Source organism: Bubalus bubalis, chromosome 6, assembly GCF_019923935.1.
Source record: "Bubalus bubalis isolate 160015118507 breed Murrah chromosome 6, NDDB_SH_1, whole genome shotgun sequence".
Taxonomy (NCBI): Eukaryota; Metazoa; Chordata; class Mammalia; order Artiodactyla; family Bovidae; genus Bubalus; species Bubalus bubalis.
Window position 1 is genome coordinate 84,705,929 of NC_059162.1, and position 23,395 is coordinate 84,729,323.

Genomic DNA, 23,395 nt, shown 5'->3' on the forward strand with positions numbered 1-23,395 from the left:
TCCAGTTGAAGGTAAATCAATATCCATTCTGAGATTCCATTCTGTCTCTCTTGGTTTCAGTTTAGTTCTCTGTGGAATAGATGTGTAGTAATTTTCCTGTATCACTAGTCAATTTGCAGCACTGAATGAAATGAAAGATGTGAAAAATTCTGGCATGTGGTAGGTTCTTACTAGGGATTGGTCTTGAGAAATGTAGCTCCATCCTTTACCATCCTAGACTTTCCAATCACTGTTGGCCAGTATTTAGTCAGTCTGGTTAGTTTCCTGGTGGAGAAACACAGACCTTCATCCCTGATGGGAAGGAGCCCTTAATTGCCTAACTCTTATTGGGTTGGGGTTGCTGCCATTGCCCATCAGCAATTATTACTTGCTGTAATATAAACTTACAGCAATTATTAAACGTATCTTTAGTGGATTTCTTCAGTTACACATACTGTTTTCCCTGCTGACCTTACCTTGTTGTAACATTATTTTTTCTTTTGCCTGTTAGTCCACTGGAAGGAAGTGCCTAAAGTAGCCAAGTCGCAGTCACAGGTTTTTCTGTTCAGTGGAATCCTCATTGACTTCCTTGGTGGATATGTTCCCTATTTCTAGGAACAAAGTTGTGAGGGCAAGAAGCACAATTCTGTTAGTGAACCACTGGAGTTAAGAGAGGCCACATCTACATCCAGTTCTTGATAGCTGACTCTTGAACTCTAACAGTTATAGACACAGTACGATAAACTGTGTTTTGATTCAGTGCATATTCCATATTCTGGAAGTTGGAAAACAAGGCAAAGTGCTATATTACTCATTATCCATTACAAATGCCACAAATATGAACTTCAACTATCAGCACTTGGCTTTACTTGGTCTCATGAAACATTTCCCATCAGGCTATACAACGATCTGAGGCCTCAGGGCATTTCAGAAGAAATGAGAAGGAGTGAGACTATTTTCTTGGCTCATTCCAATTTCCTTTATCTCACTGGTTAAAGATAACCTTACTGGGAATTAACACATGCACACTTCTAGGCTGTATCAACCATTCACTTAATACACATTATTACTAGCAGAATAGTCTTATTAGTATTATTATATAATCATTATCATTAATCTATGTTGGGAGAGAGAGGGGTACATAAATGTACATATATGTCTATGTATCTATTATCGATCATCTATATATCATAGCAAATACAATGACAAATGTATTTAATGGGGATATTAGAACACTAAGCAGGAAGAATTAATCCTCTTGTGGGATTAGAGGAGTTAACTAGGAAAAGGAAGATGACTTGCCTGGAAAGTGAATTTCAGTCACAGAAATAGCATGAACAAAGACTGAGTCAAGATAGAGCATTAAATGTTCAGGAAAGCAGTTTAGCACTATTGAGACCTAAGTTTTATTGAAATTTAAATCAAGGTGGTCAAGTAGGGAAAACATTGTATACAGGGATGTATAATTCTCTTGAGAAAGACAAAATCATTTCAAATATTGGTAACTTGCTAAGTTGTTACCCTTTCTGTGCTTCAACTTTCTCATTTGCATAATAGGAATAATAACAGTACCTACCTAACAGATTTGTTGTTAGGCAGGTAGCAAGCATTCAGCAGGTGGCCTGCTGAATGTTAGTAGGTGGCCGTGAAACATTTTCAGGGACAGAATGACATGGGCAGATTTATGACATTAGTATAGAAAATAGATTGGAGGGACTTAGGGCCAAAAGCAGAGATATGAGTTATTTGCTGATAAGATATTATAATAATCTAAGGGGTAATGGTGGCCTAAACTAGGCTAGAGTTAGTGGAAATATAAAATATTTTAAAAGTATATGGTCAGGCTCTTCAAGATGGCTATTTTCTGTCTCTCTCTCTCTCTGTACTTTGGTTGCTTGATCAGGCCCTGCTTCACTCACATGACTATCCAATCCTCTTAATTACAGGACTTAATTAGTCTCTGGCAACTGGGAAGCCCACCTGATGTCAAATCCTCCTATAAATTGTAGGCTTAGTCTCCCCCAAGGAGCAAAGACTGCTGGCACGTCCTTCATGCTGTCTGCTGCACACAGTGGGGTGTTGCTCCAGGACTTTTATTCAAGTATGTAAGATCCCCCTGTCCCATAAACCACTGATGTCACTGCTGCTGTCTCCAGGCTCTTCAGTCTCAAGGCCAGGCAAACACAAGGCATTCAAGCCTGTGGGTTGCAGCCCAATAGAAGGCTAAGTGTACAGACGACTTAGTAGTAATTGGAAATGGTGGATAAATGGGAAGGCTGACTCAAAGGTCACATCCAAGATTTTGGTGTGGGTGACTCAGTAACTGTGATGAAAGCAAGTAAGATAGGAAATACAAAAGGAAAGAAGAGAGCTGAGAGTTTTACTGAGGATATTATCAATAGTGCTGAACTGGAAAGGGCAAAGAAAGAAGAGGACAGAATGCACTCATTGTATTGGTATTGTGATCCTAATGATAATACTTTTGGGGAAGTATTCATTATTATCTCTTTACAGAAATGAAAACTGAGGCTCAGATGTTGTGAGAATGTATCTCTTAAGGTCACACAGCTGTGTAGGTTCAGCATCCAATGTGGGGTATTCATTCTCTAAACACAACAACAGCTCTAAATCCTTAGTAGGTGGGACTGTGGGTAGTTTTCTTAATCTCATCATCACAGATTTAATGCCAGTAAAATAGAATGATAATAATCGTAGCTAATTTCACAGTATTATTGTATCAGATGAATTAAGACAAGTGCTTAGAACTGTCTTGTACATTCTGTATTTCATCAAGTATCAGAGATCAGCAATTGATAGACTCATCATTCCTTTATGTACCACAAAGAAAGAATTCTGACAATTAAACTATGATGCATCATCAATTGTAAATTACATTGCTATTTCAGAAATTTTGGAATATGAAAGAATGTGTTTTAGAATTTATGTAGTATGGTAATGAATACTCAAGAAGCATTATGTAGTACATCATTATAATTACAGTTATTATTTGTTATAGTTGTTATTTGTGAAAATCACCAGGAGATGATGAACCGAACAAAATCAGGGCAAGGTCAAAGATGACTTCCTTTTACTGATAATATGACATGGTTTATAAGATGACCCCTGATTCTCCTATTCTTCTTTCAGTCCTTATCAAATTCTGGGATAACTGGACCTAGACAAGGGGGTAGAAGACTGTGTATTCAGGGCTTCTTCTATGGTTGTGCAGATTGTGTACTGGACAACACAAGGAGAAGGTCATATGGTATATTGTATGAATCCAGCTCTCCAGAGTTGAGCATTCTATGTCCTGCTTGGATCTATGTTGTTGCCTGCATGAATCTTATAACCCAGCCTATCTCTGACTCTAACACTGCTGAGCAAGGGTCAGAGCCCAAAGCTTAGTTGGAGAAAAGGAAAGAGATGGGTTTCCAATCAGTCTTGAGATTTTTTTTTTTTTTTTTTTTGTTTCAAGTATCTTATTTTTATTAAAAATTTAATAAATTTGCATAATAAAATTAATTAAGAACAAAAGAATATACTATCAAAATATCTCCCTCTCAGGGTTGACCTCTGTTCTTGAAAGGTTGTTGTTGAATCACACGAATACACCGGGATTCTTGGCCCCCGGAGGAGAAGAATTCAATCCGGGGCCAGAGACGAGGCTTGATCGCTCAGAGCTTTTGTGTAATAAAGTTTTATTAAAGTATAAAGGAGATAGAGAAAGCTTCTGACATAGGCATCAGAAGGGGGCAGAAAGAGTACCCACTTGCTAGTGTTAACAATGAAGTTATATAATCCAAAGAATATCTGGAGGTTGTAAAGACCTCATCAGACCTACTCCCATAATCTCCCAGTCTTGAGATTAAAATTTTAAACTGTGCTCTCAGTTATGAAAAATAACTAGAAATAAATCTGCCCAAGGTATCTGTAAGGAAATCAGAAAGGGTGATCTGTCAAAATTGGGTTGAAAGTATTAATGACAAAAAAGCTAAAACATATTCATGTTTTTACCACACCATATTGAGAATCCTCAATAGTCTGGTTATGTAAAATTGAAAAGAAGTGGTGTTTTGACCCAGAGAAACATCTACTTTTCCTAAGGGAAACAGATAAGTGATAATGAGCTAAGTGCTATTGGAGAAGAAAGTTCTAGCAGATGCAAAGAGAAGGCAGGCGTTAGTCCTGCAGGAGCAGTAGAGAAAACTTCTTTCAAAAGTTTTAAACCAGCCTAAAATATATTAAGTGGACTCTAAAGCCATGTCTGATTTCCATGAACAGTAAAAGAATACACCTGTGGAAGAAAAGTCCTTAGGTAAAACCTGTGTGCTATGGACTGAATGCTTGTGTCTACTCCTCACCACCAAAGTCATACCTTGAAGCTCTATCCCTCAATGTGACTGAATTTGGAGATAGTGCCTGTGAGGTGATGATGAGCATTAAATGAGGTCATATGGGAGGGACCCACATTTGATAGGACCGGTGTCCTTATAATGGAGAAGGCAATGGCACCCCACTCCAGTACTCTTGCCTGGAAAATCCCATGGACGGAGGAGCCTGGTGGGCTGCAGTCCATGGGGTCACTAAGAGTCAGAAACGACTGAACGACTTCACTCTCACTTTTCACTTTCATGCATTGGAGAAGGAAATGGCAACCCACTCCAGTGTTCTTGCCTGGAGAATCCCAGGGACAAGGGAGCCTCATGGGCTGCCATCTAATGGGGTTGCACAGGGTTGGACATGACTGAAGCGACTTAGCGGCAGCAGCAGCATCCTTATAAGAAAGGGAAGAGACACTCCAGAGCTTTCTCTTCATCTGGCCTGTCCATGCTCAGAGAAAAGACCACGTGAGACCAAAGAGGTGATCTAAAAACCAGAAAGAGAATGTCCATCTGAAAGAAGCCCAGCAAGGAATTAATCTTGGACTTTCAGTCTCCTGAACTGTGAGAAAATACATTTTTGTTATTTAAGCCACCAATCTTTGGTATTTTTTTATGGAAACCAGAACAGAATAATACACCTTGCCTACTCTAATTCAACTAATTCTAGCCCTCAATTATAATTTTAATCCATAATTCTCCAATCACACAGACTAGTTTAGCTTTAGCTTTGTTTTTTTATCCATCAGATTTCATTAGATTCTTACCGCAGTCCAGTGAAAATAAGCTATTTCCCCTCTTTTACAATGTAAAGAGAATGTGGCACAAAGAGTTTCAGCTCATATAAGTTGCTCTAAGTGAGTTGCTATTGCTACTCAAATCCAAACACCATTTTAATGTCAGGGAAAGGGTCAGGAGCTTGGTAACCCTAGATCATGACAGCCACACCTCCTCTCTTTGGCTGTATGCTGTGGCAATTTACAGAAGAAAGACATAAGGATCTTTTATTAGAAGAGCAAAGCTTCTAGAGGTTTTGAAAAATTTTCAAGCCTTAATACTGTTAGATTGATTTTAGGAGGAGGACAGGTCATAGGGAGAAGCAGTTATCCCATGATTGCAAAGAATTAGCCTAGAACATATTTGATTTATCTTCTAACTAATCTTTCCAGGGATGTGTTTTCCAAGACATTATACTAAAACATCAATTAAGAGCCTTATCAGGCATGGTAATACCTCAGGTGCAGTTCACAAAGTGCGATTCTTAGAGTATGAAGGCAGCTTCAAAACCATCAAGCAATCACGCTCAGCCAGTGGTGGTACAGAAGCAAAAATAGCGCACTTGGCATTTGGAACTATTACCTGGAAACTCTTGTTTGGGTTGATTCAAGAGTCCAATTTCTACAGCAGAATTGAGAACTCCATTTGCAGAGTGCCCTCCCACCTGCCAGATTACTCATCATCTCCAATCTAACCCACAGTCCATCTTCCCAGCACTCCTGCGGAATCTCAGCAGGGTCCTTAAACATCCTATGAGGCCACAATTCTGGGGGAAAACTCTCCACTAATCCTCTCCTACTACATTTTTTTCTTGCCATTCTTCAAACTGTATTTAACATTAATTTGTCATCTGGATTGGTTATTGATCGCGCTAGAGCAGTTTGAGGAACTGGCTAAAAGACTTCACTCTTTAAAAAGTTTCCTTGCTTGAGTTTACAAAGAATGTTAGTGGGTTGGAACTGCCAGAGTGGAAGAATTTAAGGAAACAGTCTTGCCCAGGAATAGCCAGCCAAGCACTTCAGCATTTTCCTATTGAAAATGAACAGAGCTCCTTACAGTCACACAACTATATGCTATTACAAAATACCTTCTCATATAGGATCGTAGTTTTTCTCTTGTGTCTTTTCTCCTTCCCTTTTCAATTGCCTCCTCTTCTCTTCCTTCTCCCTCTTCCTCCCTGCTTTCTTTCTACCTTCCCTCTCTTCCTCTCCCCTATCTTCCCTTCTTCCTTTCTTTCCCTTCTCTTCCCAATCTTTTCTTCTGCAAATATTTAATGATTGCTGGACACTGTACATAAAATAATGTGAATTTAGAATCAAGTCTTAAAAAGCTGAATGTTTGTGGAACTGACAAGTAAAGAGGTGATTCTAATCTAAATTGATAAGGGCTATAGTTGGAAGTATGAAATGTTTCTTAGTCAAGAAGCCCCAAGTAAGCTGGGTGCCAGGGTGAGGGCAAAGTCAGGAAAGATTTTCTGCAAAAGGTGACCCCTGAACTACTTCTGAAAGAACAAATTCAATTTAGGTCAGTGACAAAGGGAAGGAATAATTTTCTAGGAAAAGGGACCAACAGTGCAAAGGACAACAGATTATGTTTGCTTTCGGCAAAATCCGAATAGGTATATCTGACATTTTTGAAGGTGAGAGAAGTGGCCAAGGCAGTCAAGTTGAAAGTCAGAGAATGAGAGGATGAGAATCTCTTCAGATAGGCAATGGTGAAATCATGAAAGCTTCTGTATGTGTGACATAAAGGAGCCTAGATTTAATCTTGAAGGGAATGGAGTATTCTAAGAAGGGAAGCGTGGCAGTCTGCTTAAATCCTAATCAGATTTTTAAGTCCCTTGTCTGCCTTCAAGGTTCAACCAATATGTTCACAGTGTTGTTGCATTCTTACACTTCACCTGACCTCTACGTTGCTGTTGCTCCACAGAAGTAGGAGAGGAGTTGCTGAGTCAGCGCTGCAGGGAGGTGTGTGGGAGGAACATGGATTATTCATGGCGGCCTGTGCAGTGTTCCAGGTGCAGCCACGATTACTGTGGACTGGGACCATTTGTAATGCAAAAGCATGGCAAGAAAATCCATTTTCTCATTTTCAGAGCTGATTTTATCTCCATGCTTCTGCCCATGTTACAAATTTAGGCTGATAAAGTGGAACAGGAGACAGAAGAACAAAATAGAATTTCTAACTACCGTTTGCCAAAGGATTTCTTAAATGTCAATTTATAAACTCATTTATTTGGGGGAAAAAAAAAACTGATTCAGGGAATATATCTTGAGGCCTTGTGGTACAAAGCAGGGTAGAATGAGTTTTGAAGTCAGACAAATCTGAATTTGAGTTATGTAAACTTGAGCAAGTCAGCTAGCTTCTCTGCACCACAATTTCCTTATCTGTGAAATGTGAGTAATGATGCAATGGAGGGTGGAATTATTGGTGGAATTATTGGCCTTAATTCTTCACTCCTTCCTGGATCCTTGACTTTTTTTACCTTGTGACTGCAGTCGCTCCTACTAGAGGAAAATCTAGTGGGATACATATTTTCTTGTCCTTTTATTTTCAGCTTATTTATATGACTTGCTTTGGGCAATGGGATATGGAGGAGGAACAGATACAGTATGATGAACTTAAAAGTAGCCCCATTGTTCTTTTACCTTCTTGCTTTTATGTTATTGCCAAAAAAAGAAATTTCCCTGGGATTTTGCAGCCTCCTCCGTCTGGGCTCCAATGAAGCATACTTACACTGAATCTGCAGCAAGGATTCAAGGTCAGCAGAACCTGTAGCTTGAATCGGATGTGCCCCATTAACTCATAGGCAGGTAACCAAGAGTGAATAATTTTCACTTCAAGTCATTGAGCTTTGTGGTGACTTGCTAGGTGGTAATAGCTAACTGATACAAACACTGTGGTAGGCTGCTTCTGAAATGGCTCCCATGATCCCTTCCTCATGTAGTCATTCTTTGTGGTCCTCTCTTTGTGTGTGGGCTGGATATATTGATCTAGTCACTTGCTTTAAGCTAGTAGAATATAGCAAAAGTTCTGGCGTGCCATCACTTCTGAAGTTATGTTGTACAAGATTATGACTTCTATTTTGCTGACACTTTCACTCTCTCTGCTTGCTCACTTTGAAAAAGAAAGTTGTCATATGGAAAAACCCACATAGACAGGAACTGAGACAGCCTCTGGCTAACAGCTGAGTGGAACTGGGGCTCCTAGTCAACAGCCTATGAGGATGTGAATCCTGCCAGTAAACATGTCATAAATTTGAAAGCAAATCTAATCCCAGTTGACCCTTCAGATGAGACTGAAGCCTAAATGGATACCTTGATTACAGTTTTGTGAGAGACCCTGAAAGAGAAGTTATAGCTGAGCTTCAGCCGTATTCATGATTCTGTGAGAAACTGTGAAGTCATAAATATCATTTTATGTCACTTACTTCTGGGGTAATTTGTTATACAATTGTTGGTAATGAATAGACTTGCCTTGGGGTTTCCCAGGAAGAATAAATGAAATCACATATTTAGGCTGTCCTATGGACAGTGATGGGGCTTCCCTTGTGGCTCAGCTGGTTAAGAATCGGTCTGCAATGCAGGAGACCTGGGTTCGATCCCTGGGTTGGGAAGATCCCCTGGAGAAGGGAGAGGCTACCCACCCAGTATTCTGGCCTGAAGAATTCCACAGACTGTATATCCGTAGAGTTGGAAAGAGCTGGACACGATTGAGCGACTTTCACTTTCACTTCCATGCAGAGCAATGGCACCTAAAGATGTTCATGCTCTAATGATGGGAAACTTACATGGCAAAAGGGACTTTGCAGGTGTGATTAGTTTTACAGACCTTAAGATGAGAAGATTTTCCTGGGTTAGCCAGTTGTCCTGATCTAATCTCATGAGTCCTTAAAAGTAGAGAATATTTTCTAGCTGTGGTCAGAGAGAAACAGAGAGATGTAATAATGGAAAGAATGTCAGAGAGATGCAAAGTTAGAAGTATGAAACCCACTTTTGCTTATTTTGAAGACAGAGAAAGGCGGGGGGTTGGGGGGCATGAGCTAAGGAATACAGGTGGCCTCCAGAAGCTGAAAAATGCAAGGAAACGGTCTTCCCTAGAGTCTCCAGAACGAAATATAGTCATGTTGATATCTTGATTTTTTACCCCACTGAGGCCAGTGCTGGAGTCTGACCTATAGAACTGTAAGATAATGAATTTACACTACTTTCCGTACTAAGTTAGAATTCATAACAGCAGCAATAGCAAATGAATACATAGGATAACCTATTTGGGCTTAATGAATGAATTTTCTTCTCCATTTTGCTCTCTTTATTCACATTTAAAACAAGTGGATTCAGCTCTGTGTAAGAGAGCTCTGTATGTAAACGTCATAGCATTATTTAAGGATTGCTGGGAGATTATCTGTAAGCCCTTAGAACAATGCACATAGGAAGCAGTGAAATGTTAGCTATTATCATCATTATGATTGTTATGGTTGGTGTTATTGTTCAGTCTCTGGATTCAGTTCTCTGCCTCAGGAGGAAACACAGTGATCTCCATTCCATTGAGGAACTAGGATATAGGCAATGGTATTGGACATTAAAACTATTTTTTCTGGGAATCTCAATGCTTAAACTTAAAACTTTGCTGCAAAAAATTTAGAATCACTTGTTATAAACTTGTATTTTCCTGAAAAATAGTCACAGTGTAAACATTTCTTTTGTTGCTAAAAAGAAGTCTCAGGATGTGAGAACTGTCCTCAGTTATCTCACGGGCTGTCATAAGGAGGTAGAAGCAGATATTTTTTTTCTTTCTGTGTGATCTCATTTGGTGGAAAGGGCAATGGGTAGAAGGTTCAGGAAAGCAGAAGTACTGGTACTGCCTAGAACCCCAGACCCCCTAAAAAGAGGCTTATGAACTAGGAAATGAGCAAAAATTAGAATATGAAATGTTATCATAGATATGATGAAATGCATACTTTTAGTCCCCAGAAGACATTTATTCTACAATCTCTTTTCCTGAAATAAAGGTACAGACATAGTTTACACAAATCATTTTTACTGTAGCATTAGTTAAAGCAGCCAAAACAAAATAAAACAACAAAAAAGAAAAACCATTGCCCTTTGGCTATGAAGAAAGGTTGAGTCAATCAACACACATCCACTTACTGATTTACTCATTGCTGCTGTTCAGTCGCTAAGTCGGGTCTGCCTCTTTGTGACCCTGTGGACTGTAGCACATCAGACTCCTCGTCCATGGCTGTCTCCAGGCAAGAATGCTGGAGTGGTTGCCATTTCCTTCTTCAGGGGATCTTCCTAGACCAGGGATGGAACCCACATCTCCTGCATTGGTAGGTGGATACTTTACAATCGAGCCATTAGGGAAGCCCATTACACAGACATGATTCAATGTGAAGAGCTTAAATGACATGGAAAATGTGGTATAATTTTAAGGCAAATAATCAGCAGAAGGAACTGTATATTCAATTAGATAACTACCAAGTAAAACAAACCAAAGTATGCTCAAAGAGTAGAAAACTATAATGGAATATATATATCATTGATAACAGATGTTTCCCTTGAGGAGTGAAACTCTGATTAGTTCTCTTCTTTCACTTTTCAATTCCATTTTTTCAATATATTTTCATAATGTGCAAATAATATTTTTGGATTGAGAATATAATATACTTCATTTTAAAAATTAGATTAAAGGTGATTTCAGAAATTGTTTTTCCCTATACATTTTTATTGTCCCCAAGGGGCTCTGGAGACTCCTCTGTGTTCACATATATGCCCACTTGAAAAACTCTCTGTATAAATTATTCAAAATAATAAATGTATACATAAACCAATAAATAGAAATACCAAAAAGTTTCCATCTTTATCAAGTACTTACCAAGTATGAGTGATGAGAGTGTTAGTAATGAGATTTTCCTTCATTATTGAGCAGGAGAGATAGATGATCTATCATTTCCTGAATGTTTACTATATGCTGAACAATTTATATATGTTCTATTTATCCTCGAAATTGACATGCAGATTAAGTATTATATTCTCAATGCTAAGGTATATAAGTTAAAGTTTACCCAAGGTTGCCTAAATAGCCTACCCAGACAGGTATAAACCATGTCTATCTGTTTCCAATGCCTTTGTTCTTCTCACTATCCCAGACTATATAAAGACTGCATACTTAATGCATCATTTTCTCTACTCTGACCAAACCACTGCCTTTGTCTTGTTATGAAAGTGATTGAGCCTTCTCATTTCTCAGTTACGTTATATTCTTTTATGATTCCTTTGGCAGTTCTATGGTGGATTAGGCCCAAACTGAAGTTGAATACTCTATTCTTCAAGGTGTTGGGATTTCCATACTATTTTACTCTCCTGGCTGATTTTCTTCTAGACTCCATGTAAATATATGATTCATAAGTCAGATATTCTCTACCTTATTTTTAATTTTATTGCAGAAGAGTTTATGAAGCACTGCTTCCTCATAGTATAGTTTGCTAAGTGATCTTAGTAGATTGGTGCAGCTGACACAGCTGATCTTCTAGGTAACTGGCTCAAGGGCAGTCAAGGGCCTGGCATTATAAATCCATCCAATAGGTATTTTAATCACCAAATGAACCACTTGGAGCTAACTTCAGTGAACTTGAATATAGTACATAGAGAGAAATAGCAGTTAGTTATGAGGGGAGAAGCCATAATGCAGATAGGAGCTACTAGAAGTTTGAGGTGACAGAGACATGAATATGAAAGTGTGAGTAAACAAAAAGACTAGCCAGGAATGTGTTGGTAGCAGCAAGAGAAGAATGGGTGATTCACAGTAATGGCAGACATCAAAGAGGGACACTGGGCATTTACTTCCAGTGTCGCAGAGGCTGGTCACTGGAATGGCCTCCCAGTTCTCGAGCAATATTCTATCCACCTGGAGGATGGGATCTGCAGCAACTGAAAATTTTTCTCTGCATCTTCTTAAATAAATAAAAACTCGAAGCAAACCAAACTTATTAATGTGCATATATGTTTATTCCTAGTTATTTGAAGAAAACTAGCCATCAAGTTGCATCTGGCTGAAGGGTATAAGGTCTTTTACCCAGAGCCCATAAGACTGACCATTAAGGAATGGGTAAATGATAATGCATAGCCAGGAGAACTCCCTTCAAAACCCCCAATCCTGGAATCCATCTTGCTCAGGGAAGAGAGGAAAGAAGAAGAAACACTAAGATTATTTCCTATTCTCAATTTTTTTCTAAACCTTGGACTTTCTTATTTTTTTTTCTTTTAACTAATACAGTGAACAGTTGATGTAGGTAATAGTGCAATACCTCAGATTATGGTCCTATCTATATTCCACACAGGCTTGGTGATATGGGATTCAAAAATTGAAAGCCATGCCCTATTTGTGTCCATATTCACTGTGTGATTTCTGGAAAATCACTAAACTCTCTGGACTTCAATTTCTTCATCCATTAAAATAAGAATAATAACAGTCTTTGCCTTCCTAATCTTAAGGACTGCTCTGCAAGTTAAAAAAAAAAACACAATGAAATTGACAACTATAAAATAATTGAAAGAGCTAGTATTTTTGTCAATTCCATCAAAATGCTAATAAGTCATTTTCTGAATTTTAAGAGTTTTAGTAAAAATTACTTAAATATATAAACTTCACTGTTTAGCCGTGTGGATCATTTGCTAGCAGAGCTATGTCAATCTCCTTAATGTACTATTCACGAGCTAGAAGTAGTATCTTGAATAGGTTAGAAACTTCTGAAAACAGCTGTTGATGGTGTGCGGTTTGCTAATGATATAATCTGTCTTCCATCTCTCTTTAAGGGTTTAACAGAGAGAAAAGGGGCTCCAAGCCATTGCTGACAAATGTGCTTGTAACATCTCGACAGCCAACCCAAAGTAAAGGTCAGGAAAGGTGGTTGCCTCTTTTATTTTGATTATAAAAAGTCAAAGGCCTTTTTTTGAACAGACATCTAAGAACAAGAGTGATACACATATGCTCCTTACTTCTTCTCAAAGTCTTTGGTCACAGTGTTGGTTCATTTTAACCATCTACCCACCTCAAAGACCAGTGCTGCCATAAAGTTTTTCATGATTCCCCTTAAGTCTCTTTTACTTTTTAAATTTTTTAATGCTTTACCTGGTCTTCCTTTATGGCATTTAGCTCCTTTTGCATTGAATTTAGCATACTCTAAGCAATGGCACCCCACTCCAGTACTCGTGCCTGGAAAATCCCATGGATGGAGGAGCCTGGTAGGCTGTAGTCCATGGGGTCGCTAGGAGTTGGACACGACTGAGCGACTTCCCCTAAGCACATTTAATTTCTATCACTAGATTGGCATGTTACATGAGTGTAAGCCCTATTTCTGATTCATCTTTTTGTGCTCCAGAATGCAAAACTTCTACCTGACACATAAGTTTCTCATAAAATGATCAATGAATGGGTATAGACCCACAACAAGTAAGAAAATAGAACAAGCAGAATCTAACTTAATAGTCTGTTTTGAAAGTACTCTACAAGTCAGCTTCCTATAAACAATAAGTGGAAAGTAGATTTTTATATTGGTACTTTCTCTCTTGGGCTAAAAGAATTTCAACTTTTGCATCCATTTCTCTCATCCTTTTATTGTAATACCTCTTTATTCTTTTTGAATTCAATTTTCAACTTTCTTTGAAAGCCCTGGAAATGAGCTTAACTCTTTAGACATGATCTATTGGCCAAGTTATATGCAGAGTACATCATGAGACACGCTGGGCTGGAAGAAGCACAAGCTGGAATCAAGATTGCTGGGAGAAATATCAATAACTTCAGATATGCAGATGACACCACTCTTATGGCAGAAAGTGAAGAGAAACTCAAAAGCCTCTTGATGAAAGTGAAAGAGGAGAGTGAAAAAGTTGGCTTAAAGCTCAACATTCAGAAAACGAAGATCATGGCATCTGGTCCCATCACTTCATGGGAAACAGATGGGTAAACAGTGGAAACAGTGTCAGACTTTATTTTTTTGGGCTCTAAAATCACTGCAGATGGTGACTGCAGCCATGAAGTTAAAAGACGCTTACTCCTTGGAAGGAAAGTTATGACCAACCTAGATAGCATATTCAAAAGCAGAGACATTACTTTGCCAACAAAGGTCCGTCTAGTCAAGGCTATGTCTTTTCCAGTGGTCATGTATGGATGCGAGAGTTGGACTGTGAAGAAAGCTGAGTGCTGAAGAATTGATGCTTTTCACCTGTGGTGTTGGAGAAGACTCTTGAGAGTCCCTTGGACTGCAAGGAGATCCAACCAGTCCATTCTAAAGGAGATCAGTCCTGGGTGTTCTTTGGAAGAACTGATGTTGAAGCTGAAACTCCAATACTTTGGCCACCTCATGTAAAGAGTTGACTCATTGGAAAAGATTCTGATGCTGGGAGGAATTGGGGGCAGGAGAAGAAGGGGATTACAGAGGATGAGATGGCTGGATGGCATCACCGACTCAATGCAGATGAGTCTGAGTGAACTCTGGGAGTTGGTGATGGACAGGCAGGCCTGGCGTGCTGCATGGGGTCTCAAAGAGTCGGACACAACTGAGTGACTGAACGGAACTGAACTGATTGGCCAAGTGTTCTGTGGATAAAGCAGTGTGTATGAGCCTCCACATCATTTCCCCTTGCTTCTCCTCAGGTTGATCCTCCCATAACTTCAGTTCAGTTCAGTTGTTCATTCATGTCTGACTCTTTGTGACCCCTTGGGCTCCAGCACACCAGGATTCCCTGTCCATCACCGACTCCTAGAGCTTGCTCAAACTCATGTCCATCGAGTTGGTAATGCCATCCAACCACCTCATCCTCTGTTGTCCCCTTCTCCTCCTGCCCTCAATCTTTCCCAGCATCTGGATCTTTTCCAATGGGTCAATTCACATCAGGTGGCCAAAGTATCAGAGTTTCAGCTTCAGCATCAGGCCTTCCAATGAATATTCAGGACTGATTTCCTTTAGGATATACTGGTTGGATCTCCTTGCAGTCCAAAAGACTCAAGACTCTTCTCCAACACCACAGTTCAAAAGCATCAATTCTTCAGTGCTCAGCTTTCTTTATGGTGCAACTCTCACATCCATACATGACTACTGGAAAAACCATACCTTTGACAAGATGGACCTTTGTTGGCAAAGTAATGTCTCTGCTTTTGAATATGCTGTCTAGGTTGGTCATAGTTTTTCTTCCAAGAAGCAAACATCTTTTAATTTCATGGCTGCAGTCAACATCTGCAGTGATTTTGGAGTCCCCCAAAATAAAGTCTCTCACTGTTTCCATTGTTTCCCCATCTGTTTGGCATGAAGTGATGGGACCAGATGCCATGATCTTAGTTTTTTGAATGTTGAGTTTTAAGCCAACTCTTTTACTTTCCTTAAGAGACACTCTAATTCTTCTTCACTTTCTGCCATAAAGATGGTGTCATCTGTGTATCTGAGGTTATTGATATTTCTCCCAGCAATCTTGATTCCAGTTTGTGCTTCATCCAGCATGGCATTTTGCATAATGTACTCTGCATATAAGTTAAATGAGCAGGGTGACAATATATAGCCTTGACATCTTTCCCAATTAGGAACCAGTCTGTTGTTCCATGTCTGTTTCTAACTGTTGCTTCTCTACCTGCATATAGATTTCTCACGAGGCAGATAAGGTGGTCTGGTATTCCTATCTCATTAAGAATTTTCCATAATTTGTTGTGATCCACACAGTCAAAGGCTTTGGTGTAGTCAATAAAGCAGAAGTAGATGTTTTCCTGGAACACTCTTGCTTTTTCAATGATCCAATAGATGTTGGATCCCATACCTTACTGGGCCCAAAGATCCTTCTACCAGTTGACTTGGTCTTGCTCTAATTCTCAATAATAAGCCAAACTAAAATAGTCTCAGCTTTGGTTAAAGAAACAGCCTCTTGTTTTATAGTCACTGATCCTTTATTTTGTTCCAGCTAATATATCAGTACTGGATATTCATTGGAAGGACTGATGCTGAAGCTGAGACTCCAATGTTTTGGCCACCTGATGTGAAGAACTGACTCATTGGAAAAGACCCTGATGCTAGGAAAGATTGATGGCAGGAGAAGGGGACGATCGAGAATGAGATGGTTGCATGGCATCACCAACACAATGGACGTGAGTTTGAGTAAACTCTGGGAGTTGGCGTTGGACAGGGAGGCCTGGCGTGCTGCAGTCCATGGGGTTGCAAAGAGTAGGAGATGACTGAGCAACTGAACTGAATATATCAAGTATTAGTAATATGAAAGCTGTCATATATTGAATACTTTGTGTACTCAAGCACTTTGTATATTCTGTTTAATTCTAACCACAAACCTTGAGGTACATAATATTAGTGTTCCTATTTTACAGAAGAAGGAACAGACTTAGATTAAAAGACTTTTTTGGCTTCTTGGTATAGTCCATGTGTATGTGGTGGCATAACCAGTCTTCAAATCTAGGCTTGTCTGTCTCCAAAAGACATGTTTTTAATCATCATTCTAGTTTATAGCAGATGGACAGTAGTCTTTGTATGTGGGGTAAGAAAATTGGATAGAGGTCATGCTTTCATGTCTGGCAGAACTGGATTGGGGTTTGAGTTTTTGGTTTCCTACCACTGCGATCCTGGACAACTAATTTAATCTCAAGGAATTGGTTTCCATTCAAATGGGATAACTTAAAACCATTCCATTATGAGTAGGAAATGAGATGTTTTTAAAACTCTAGGTCTTTGCTTGGTGAAACTATTCTGCAAATAATTTATTTCTCTTCTTTCAATCTTTTCCTCTTACCCCTCTGTTTACTTGAAATGTGGTGACAGTAAATGCCTGTTTTTTAGTACACATAGGTGCACTCCCCTTCACACTTTAATTGATCCCCCTTCAGACGTAACAAATTACATGGTCATGCTCTGGATATTGGTAGCTTTCTCTTTACCTTCATTCTCTGCATCCAGTGAAATCTTTCCAGTTGCAAATGTGATTGCATCATTCCTTTGCTTAAAACTCCTTACTTCATTGCCCTAGAGATAAAATGCAGCACCTTCACCATGGAGTATGAGGCCTTTGATGATCTGAGGCTGCTGCATCTGTATCCCCTTCTCATACTCACCCCAGACTTTCATTCTAAGTGCTGTTCATAGCAACTAACTGCAGTTTGTTGAAATATCTTTGCTCTTTATTGCTTCTATGTCTTTGCAAATGTCTTCCTGTGCCTGGAAAATTTTTCATCCCTGTCATTGTTTATCTATCGATAGGACCCTTTTCTAAGTATAGAGAAACTTCCATTTTGAGATCTTTGTGGGACAGATAGTTTTACTGCATAGGGGATGAGATATCATTGGTTCATTACAACCCCCTCTGTAGCTAAGACATATGCATATGATTTAGGCTCTGTCAAACATAATTTGGCTCAGGGACTTGTGACACAAGTAGGAAGGAACAGGCTTTGTCTCTAATTTTCTGACAGAGACAGCAACAGTAGAAGCTTCAAGGTCAGAGAGACTGAGTCCAAATACTCTCTACCTTAGTTATTAGTTATGTAGCCTTACTCTAGCAAAATAACTTCTTTACATCAGTTTCTTCATCTCTAAAATTGGCTAACAATAGTGCCTACTTCAAATAGTGCTTGCAAAGATTAAACATAACATACAGTATGATCGAAACAATGCCCGGCTCATGGTACCTGCTCAAAATGTTACGTCTTATTACTATTGTTGTTGATAATAGTAATAATCATAGCAAGGAGATCAAACCAGTCAATCCTAAAGGTAATCAACCCTGACTATTCACTGGAAGGACTGATGATGAAGGTCCAATATTCTGGCCACCTGATGTGAAGAGCTGATTCATTGGAAAAGACCCTGATGCTGGGAAAGATTAAAGGCATGAAGAAAAGAGGGAGACAGAGGATGAGATGGTTGTATGGCATCATCGACTCAATGGACATGAGTTTGAGCAAACTCCGGGAGACATTGAAGGACAGGGAAGCCTGGCGTGCTGCAGTCCATGGGATTTCAAAGAGTTGGACATGACTTAGCAACTGAACAACAACAACAACAAAACTGAAAGAAGAAGAGTAGAAGGAGCACAGGGAAGTGGTGGGGGAAGAAGAAGAGAAGCAATAATGGTAAACTACTTTCTGTAGCATTAATTTTTATTTTTCATGCATCTAAAAATTGTGACCAATAACATTTCCCTCCAACTAGATTAACCTGGACTTAGGGTTAACATCTAACTTAAGACTTTTTTTCCTCCCAGAAACTTTTCCTGAATCTACTGCTGCATTAGAGACTACTGCTCTGGACTCACATTTTGTTCTTATTAGGAGCAGAACACTTACCATACTTTATCTAAATGCCTGATCCTCGCCATTCTTCCCAACTAGACCTTGAACTTCTAGGCAGCCCTGGCCACTCCCTCAACCTTGTATCTCTAGGGTCTAGTGTAGGCAGTACCTTGACACCTTGTAGGTGTTCAGTAAACATTTGCTGGATGAATGAGAAAATCTCCTGCCACCCTCTGAGATCCTGCCATGGGAGAGTCAGCCAAGCAAGGGAATCACTGATTTCTATTCACATGCTCCAGCTCTTCCTCTGGGTTCTCTCCCTGTAACCCCATTTAAGATCATGCCAATCAACATTCATATCTACTCTGATGATCCTGAAATGTCCTTGACAATCAGTATATTTCATTGCTGAAGTGCTCCTGCCTCCCAGGTTTGGTCTAGGAGATGGAACTCTGCCCAGAGATTTGATCCCAATCAGTGCTATTGTGCTTCCCTTGAAGAGCTTCTTATTAAAGTCAGGAAGATGCAAAACAGTTCTCCAAATCTGGGAGCTGAATGTGTCATAAGAAGAAACTGGGTGATCCCCTTTGTTCATTTTGAGTCAGTGACCTGAGGTAGCACCATGCTATCTTCTTTTAACCAAATAGGATTACTTGCTTTTCTACTCAGATCTGGGCTGAACATCTTCTTGCCTTTGTGTATGCTGTTATCTCAGTTTTCTGAGCTTCCTCACTATTTAAGGTTTAAAGCCATTATGACCTAGCAGGTCATTCAAGGCTCCTCACAAACAGCCCCATCTACCTTTCCAATATTATTCCTACCACATCCTATTAGATCTGCTAGCCTCCAGTGATTAATCATTCATTCATTCCTTTTTATATCTTTAGCAATAACTTATAGATTATACAGCGGGCACAGTAATGACCATCATGGCATTGTAGTCTAATGGTAGAAATAGATATTTAACAAATAGTAATATATATACACATATATGTAAAATTATAATCAATCCCCTGAAGGCAAATTATAGTGGGGGCTAAGGATGGCAGGAGACTGTACAACAGGAGACTGTACCCCAGATCATGAGGGGTTCTTTGAAATTAAAACACCTTCAGAAAGCCTGTTAGCAGTTTATTGAATCCAGACATTGTTCTGTGTCATTTCTGTATCCTCAGGACTTAGCACCAGACCCAGGGTAGAGCATGCATGCAATAATCAAATATATGTGTGAACGAAAACATTGATATTGATAAAGGAAAAGTTAATCTGTAGACTGTCTCATAACTCAGAGGGGTGAATCTGGCAGGTGGAACCCCTGGTCATCCAGGAACATCTGCCGATTCAGGCAGAAGCAGCCAAGAGGTTGGCATGTGAGGTCCAAGGCCCACTGTGGATGGGGAGTCACAGTAAATCAGTTATTAAATTGGGAACTCAAAGGCCTCTACTCTCTGGGACAGAGAGCCAGAAATAGTCAGGCTCTCTAGAGACTCAATCACTATAAATGACCTGAAGTGAAGTTGTCACTGAGAGTGCCCCTAGCCACTGCCAGAGGCAGAACTAAATGCTCCTTGGAGCAGGAAACATCACCTAGATGCTGATTATTCCTATAATTAATTATTTTAACATAAACTATTCAGAACTCAGTAAAAGATAACCTGAAGGGAATCTTTCCTGGATAAGCTAAATTTTATCTCTCACTGTTTTGTCCATGGAGTTTCACTTTACATGGGGACAGTTAAAGGAATTTAAGGAGGAGACTGAAATTTTGGGTGCATTTTCTAGAGAGAAAACTCTGAAAGAGGGTTTATGAAACCCACTATATGAAAGCTATATGAAAGTGGGTTTAGTGTTCAGTTATTATTTATCTTAGCCCACTTCCACTCAACCATTTGGCTAGATTAATCAACTTGCACAATTAAATGCTGTTTTTCCTCTTCCTGACTTAACAATATGTACATCCTGAAAGCTGAGAGTGAAGTTTTATTCAGTGGGAAATTTTAGGACTTCAAGCTTGATAAGAAGCATATCAAGTAACCCTGGGAGAAATGCTTTGAGGAGATGAGGGTGGTAGGGGGGAGTCAGGTGATATAGAAGTTTTGCAACAAAGAGCAGGTAGTCTGAATGTCAAAAGATTATTGTTAATTAGAGGGAAACCAGATATCTCAAGTTACAAAATTTAGTGCTTTTCTATGTATGAGAAGATGCGAGAGTCTTGGCTCCCTGAAATCTTTCCTTCCATAGGCACCTCACCTATCTGGGGCCAGTATCCTGTGTCTTCATATCTGAGTTTCCTCAGGGTTCACCATGGGGGAGTGGCTGCAGTCTGACTGCTGCAAGTATTCTTTCTTGGCAAGTATTCTTTCCTTCCTGAGTTTCCTCATGGCTTACCACCTCGCCATTAGCAGTGGTTGCAATCACTGATGACTTGTGACATCCTTTGTTTACTGATGTGGCAGGAAATCTTCCATTTCTCACTGTCCATAGTAAAGCATTGTAATGGATTCTACAGCATACCTGTGGCCAGTAGGCAATACTCTGATGCTCAATTGTACTTCTGCTCCAATCACTGACATATGCTTTTGCAGAGTCACTTGCGTTAGTTACCAAATTCCTTATACCATTGGAATTCTCACTGTGTGTGTGTGCTAAGTTGCTTCAGTCATGTTTGACTCTTTGTGATGCTATGGACTGTAGCCCACCAGGCTCCTTGTCCATGGGATTTTCCAGTCCATGGGATTTTCCAGGCAAGAATACTGTAATGGGTTGCCATGCTCTCCTCCGGGGGATCTTCCCAACCCAGGGATGGAACCCACATCTCTAAATGTCACCTGCATTGGCAGTGGGTTTTTACCACTAGCACCACCTGGGAAGCTCAGAGTTTTCACTATAGATATATAATTTGAGTAAATATTACTCAAGCTAACAAAATATTAGGGGCTTCCCTGTTGGATCAGTGGTAAAGAATCCACCTGTAATGCAGGAGACCCAGGTTTGATCCCTGGTCCATGAAGATCCCCTGGAGAAGGAAATGGTAACCTGCTCTAGTATTATTGCCTAGGAAATTCCTTGGACAGAGGAGTCTGTCAGGGTATAATCCTTGGGGTCACAAAAGAGTCAGACATGACTCAGCAACTAAGCAACAACAGCAATAAAATAATACTTAAAAAGAAGGATAGCTTTTGTTTCAATGAAAGTATGTTGAACGCTTTAGAAAAACTCAGTAAAGGCACATACTAAAGAATTAGCATCAAATAAGGTGTGAACAAGAAAAGTATAATGATTGTGGAAAAGTGCAATCTTTCAGAAGGATTCCATATTTAGAGTATTTTTTCTTATTTTAAAGACTTTAATAGAAGGATGTCATAGAAATTGTGTCCTAGCTTCCAATGGAATTGTGATAAGGGAAAGATTGGCATGCCAAAAAGTATTTATGAAGTATGTGCATGCTAAGTTTCTTAGTTGTGTCCAGCTCTTTGCCATCCTATGGACTGTAGCCCACCAGGCTTCTCTGTCCATGGGATTCTCAGGCAAGAATACTGGAGTGAGTTGCCATGCCCTCCTCCAGGGGATCTTCCTGACCCAGCAATCAAACCCTTGTCTCCAGCATCTCCTGTTACTATTATTAATCAATAACATGGGGTCAAATAAAGTTATTTCCATATTATTAGTATGACATGTAAGATTACATCATAATATATTATTGTATTTATTACAGTAGCAATATTATATGATTTTTGTTGTTGTTCAGTTGTGATCAACTCTGCAACCCCATGAATGGCAGCATACCAGGCTTTCCTGTCATTCACTATCTCCCAGAGTTTGCTCAAAATCATGTCAATTTATGCTTAATATTATGTTACTATTTATATGTATTATTAAAGGATGCCATAACATTTTATTTTAATATTAATAACAATGGCAAAATAATGAGTTATATATTCAGTTTTTTTAGCTATTACATATAGCTAAGGAAACAGTCTGTATCCTTAATGACTAGCCCAAGGCTTTTAAAGAATAGGCACTCCAGACTACATAATGAATGAATAAATCAGTGTATAATCTTTCAGTTTCATAATCATTTTTCTCAGGTATCACTCAAATTTGTCAACATTAGTTGAAAAATGTGAATCCCACAAATCAACACAATAATTGTTGGTGTGCTCTCACTAGCAATAGCCCCATTTTGTCACAGAACTGACTCTTATGGCATTTATCATCCAATAAACCTATGCATCTATTATTGGTTTTTATAACCTCTGTATACAACCACAAGCATTTATAGAATGCCTACTATGTGTCAGGTGTTGGCCTAGTCACCTCTATGAATTATCACTTTATTATCATCTTTTCTTAAATTGCTTGAGTTATTCTGGATTCTTGAGTGTATCATTTAAAATAAGAGCTATTTATACTTGCTGTTTGTCACCTGCAAATTTGACAAGCATGTTGTCATGTAATTATTCAAGCCATTGAGGGAATATATTGAATAAATTTGAACCAAATAAAGAAGATAGTAAAAACCATTGAAATATTTCTTCTAGGTTGTCATTCCTAGGAAAATTCTCATTCTCATTCAGCAGGAGCTGAATATGGAACAAATCTGACAAGGTAGAATTTCAGATAACTGGTATGATTTAGGGATGATTTGGGTGACTTTTGTAATGTTTGAGGCTATACAATAAAATAAGCATGAAGTTTCTGTCCCAAAGGAGAAAAGGTCAATGCCTAAGGGACATCCAAAAGAAAAGTTCAGTTCAGTTCAGTCACTCAGTTGTGTCTGACTCTTTGTGACCCCATGAATCACAGCACGCCAGGCCTCCCTGTCCATCACCAACTCCCAGAGTTCACCCAGACTCACGTCCATCGAGTCAGTGATGCCATCCAGCCATCTCATCCTCTGTCATCCCCTTCTCCTCCTGCCCCCAAACCCTCCCAGCATCAGAGTCTTTTCCAATGAGTCAACTCTTCGCATGAGGTGG

The 23,395-nt window shown here is 39.3% G+C and overlaps 1 long non-coding RNA gene across 2 annotated transcripts in view; it reads left to right on the forward strand.

Annotated features, from left to right (window-relative positions):
- Positions 1–1,895: 1,895 nt before the first annotated feature.
- The window catches only part of LOC123334105, a 32,563-nt gene continuing 11,063 nt past the window's right edge, over positions 1,896–23,395 (forward strand). Inside the window, exon 1 of one of the 2 annotated variants that reach the window (XR_006551878.2) lies at positions 1,896–2,080. This is a non-coding gene — a long non-coding RNA (uncharacterized LOC123334105). Of the gene's footprint in view, positions 2,081–16,209; positions 16,269–23,395 lie in introns of those variants that run through there. The other variant, XR_006641217.1, reaches the window with a different exon arrangement.